Consider the following 3,825-nt stretch of genomic DNA (forward strand, 5'->3'; position numbering starts at 1 on the left):
CTTGAACCTACTTGGCAATAAAGCTGATTCTGCTGAAAAACAATAACTCTATATTATTATATCTACTATGTTTGAAGTCAAACAGGAAACACATGATACCACCAGAGCTACTGAGCTTAATGGCAGTTCAAGAGCCAGTAGACACTGATGAACTTAGTGCTGAATAAAAAGACTCATAAAGTGATTATGACCAAAGCTTAAATCTTTAATCTTAGTGTTCAATTTTCAATTTCAAAATGGCTTTATTGTTCATTTCAACAGTAAACAAAGAAACATTATACCAACCTTAACAATAATAACATTGTCTCTGTGGAAACGGTGTGATGGTTTCATATTTGTGTTCCTCTGGTTGTCTTCAGGTTTTGACATGTACGTGTATATTTAGCTGCGATTATTTCACATCTTTGTGTTTCACCTAGTAGGTATGGAAGTTTTCCTTTATTATTTTGGTCTCATATTCAGGATAGGTTTCAGTAATTTGGGAAAATAGTTTTCTCTTAGATCTTTGTGTTTTTCACATTTTGTGTTGCTCATTTTCTATTTCATGTGACGTTCAAAGTGAGCAGATCCTTTCCTCTCTATGAAGCCAGGTTTGTCTCTGGCGGCCCGTCTCGATGGCCAGGTTCTGATCACTGAGTCTGTACGTGGTCAAGGTTCTCTGTTTTTTGTTGGGTATGTTTGTTGGGTGTGTAGCTTCTGTTTAAGGCCAAATAACACTGAAGTTTGAATGTTTTACTTCCAGACCTTTGCAAATTTATATATATATATATATATATATATATATATAAAATTTCTTTCCATGCACATTATTTTTTAGTATACATTGGTTTTATGATGTCAAAGCAGTTTATAGAATAAGCTATTTCTCTCTCTGTCTTCTTCTAAATTCAAAAACAACGAATGTCAGATTGACGCTTAGCTGTTGATGGAAATATTCTCTTATTCAGTCAGACGTCTTCACACAACACAAAATGATAAAATCACAAATAAAATGTCCTTTTTTATTCTCTTTCCAGGTTTTACAGCCACAACAACAACCAATGATCCTTCAACAAAACCACAAGGTAGTAACTCATCTTTCTCTGGAGTCTCTCTGTCTTCCTGTCAGCCTCTTTCTCTCCTCATACTGGATTTCTTTATTTTACTTTTATTATATTCTTTGTCTAATTTTTTGTTTTACATGTTTCTACTTTCTGGCATTTTTATTGCAAAACATAAAATTATCAAAGCATCTTTAATTAAGTCACTTTCTGGAAAGACAAAACCATTCATTGTATAAAACAGGAAATAGGAAGTGATCGAGAAAATTATTATTGAATTATTGATTATTGATTGTATCTCTCTTCTCTTTTGACGTCTAAAGTATGAACGTGAGAGCAACACTCATAACACGGTTATGGGTGGAGAAATTCTCTTATTCAGTCAGACGTGTTCACACAACATAAAATGATAAAATCACAAATAAAAATGTCTTTTTATTCTCTTTCCAGGTTGGTTGTGGCTCATCAAGGTGTTTCTGGGAGTTGCAGCTCTCTTAATAACTGTTGTTATTGTTGTTGCTCTCATCAGATGGAAGAAAACTAAAGGTGAGAGCAACCACAGATATTATAAACAAGAAGTTTTGATGAACCTGGATTTTTATTGTTGAAGCTAAAGTCGACTCTCTTTTGTCTCTTCAGGAAAAAAACCCCAGATGGATGAAAACACTGTGAGTTTTACGGCTGAGTAATCAAATGTTTCTACAGTTATGACAGAGCTGAATCAGCTGCTCTCTGACAGAGTCATCCAAATCTAAACAGCCTTCACAGAGCCAGTGTTTGACCACATGGAAGTAGACTCTGTTTGTTTGTTGTTTTCAGGGACGGAGCTTAAACCCTGCAGTGAGTCCAGAAAGCAGTCAGGACACGGTGAGATCTCACACTACACCCAGGACAAAGTTACACTCACTGTTTTTAGATTTGTTGTTCAAAATGTAGCTCTATGAGACACACAGTGACTCTTGAATCTAAGTTCTTTCTGCAAGAGAAGAAGTGGGGAGTCTGATGATGCAGCTGGACGACACCAGAACAGACCAGAACACAATCAAGTCCACATGTTACTGAGCAGCCATTATGTTGTCTTCTCTGTGTAGGCTGATCCTGAAGATGGTGTTTCCTACGCCTCCATCAGCTACACCAGGAAGACCAACAGTAAAGGCCGGGTAAGCTGTCTGATTGGTTCTAGTGATGATGGCAGTGAATGAAAACACTTCTCTCATTTAATGTTGTGTAATTTCTGTGTTGTGCTGTTTGTCTCTTTTCCAGGTTCTGGGTAAAGATGGTGATGATGAAGATGATGCAGTGACCTACAGCAGCGTGAAAGCTTCCTCTTCTTCTGCTGGAGCCTCAGCTGATCCCAGCGACCTCTACGCCACCGTCAACTAACCAAACAAATAAGAGACCACAGTGTAGTTACAGCTCATATCATTACAGGTAATTTACACTGAGAACTGATAAATGTTTTATTATTTGAATTATTTTATGATAATATATGGGACATTTAGCTTGATGAACTTGCTGTCAGGCACTTTAATGTGCTAGTGCTGTGTTGTAGTTAAACATGTATTAGTTTTTACTGTTATTTCTGTATCAGCTGTTATTGTTTGATATGCATGTCATTTTAACACCTATATTTCTGTAGAGGTTTAACACCTCCAGAGCTCTTTGCACCTTCTTCTTCTTCGTCTTCCTTTCATGTGGTGAAACAGGTCATTGTCACAAAAACAAAGTGTGAACTTGAGGCTCAGTGTGAATCTAAATATAGTTTATTCTAACTGTCATGTTTCAGAGGAAACTGGCAGTGGTGAAGCCGTTCCTACGAGTCAGAGACAGGAAATATAAAGACCAAGTTCAGTTTTTTCTTGATCCAGGCAGGCAGAGTCAGAACAGCAGGTAATAATGCTGCATTTGACACATGAAGTTGGATTTTCCCAGTTTCCAGTCGTGAATTCCAACTTAAGGAGACAGAGTGTTACACACTTCTCTGCGCTTCCATTTCAGCTTTTACCAAAACTTCATAGTGACGGCGTCTGCCCCCCCGACCATTTAAATTAATTAAATCAAAGATAAACTGAAGAGGAGCTGTGCATAAAACTGTAATAAAAGTTAAAACCACTGCTGTAATAGTATAAAAGAAATTAAAGGTGTAAATGTATAAATAAATAACAGAATATGATGCAGTATTTAGCTGCAATTTTTGGACAATGCACGTTTGTTTTTTCTATATTTAAATTGCAAATAAACGTTTCTCAAAGCATTTTTATTTGTTAGTTCACATTTCTTGGTGCAAGCTATTTTTCAGAACATTATTAACAAATGCTCTCAAAAAGTGATGTGGACAAAATCAGGCATTTCAAAATGTGGTGGGGACACATGTCCCCAGTGTAAATGACATGTTCATTCCACATTCAGACTTAAGAGCACATGAACACAGAAAAACTCAGAAGAATGACTTCACAACTCTGGAAATGGGACGATCTGAGTTTTAGTTACCCACTAGATGAAACTAAAACTTAAGTGTTTTTATCTGCTTTAAAACACGTCTGGTTGTTAGACCGGTTCAGAAGCAGCTCTGCATGACGACTGTTGGAGCCTTTAGATCTTTTTCACAGCAGACGTGTTTAATTGTCAGGACTCTGAAACTGAAGCAGCTAAATGGAATCCAGCCATCATTAATTGTTCAATTTAAACCTGTTTTCCTGCTGTGCTGTGTCAAAATGTCTTGTATGAAAAAAACAGATGTGTGTGTTTTGGTCAGGTTAGTATTGAATCTGGATATTTTCCCCTT

The 3,825-nt window shown here is 36.7% G+C and overlaps 1 long non-coding RNA gene across 1 annotated transcript; it reads left to right on the forward strand.

The window, feature by feature from the left end:
- Positions 1–1,010: 1,010 nt before the first annotated feature.
- Positions 1,011–1,709, forward strand: LOC119887250. Its single transcript, XR_005441638.1, has 3 exons — positions 1,011–1,064; positions 1,491–1,586; positions 1,680–1,709. It is a non-coding gene; the product is annotated as an uncharacterized LOC119887250 (long non-coding RNA).
- Positions 1,710–3,825: the final 2,116 nt, after the last annotated feature.

Source organism: Micropterus salmoides, unplaced genomic scaffold (assembly GCF_014851395.1).
Source record: "Micropterus salmoides isolate LMB-PRFRI ecotype aquatic unplaced genomic scaffold, ASM1485139v1 Ms_hic_scaffold_4089, whole genome shotgun sequence".
NCBI classification, from domain to species: domain Eukaryota; kingdom Metazoa; phylum Chordata; class Actinopteri; order Centrarchiformes; family Centrarchidae; genus Micropterus; species Micropterus salmoides.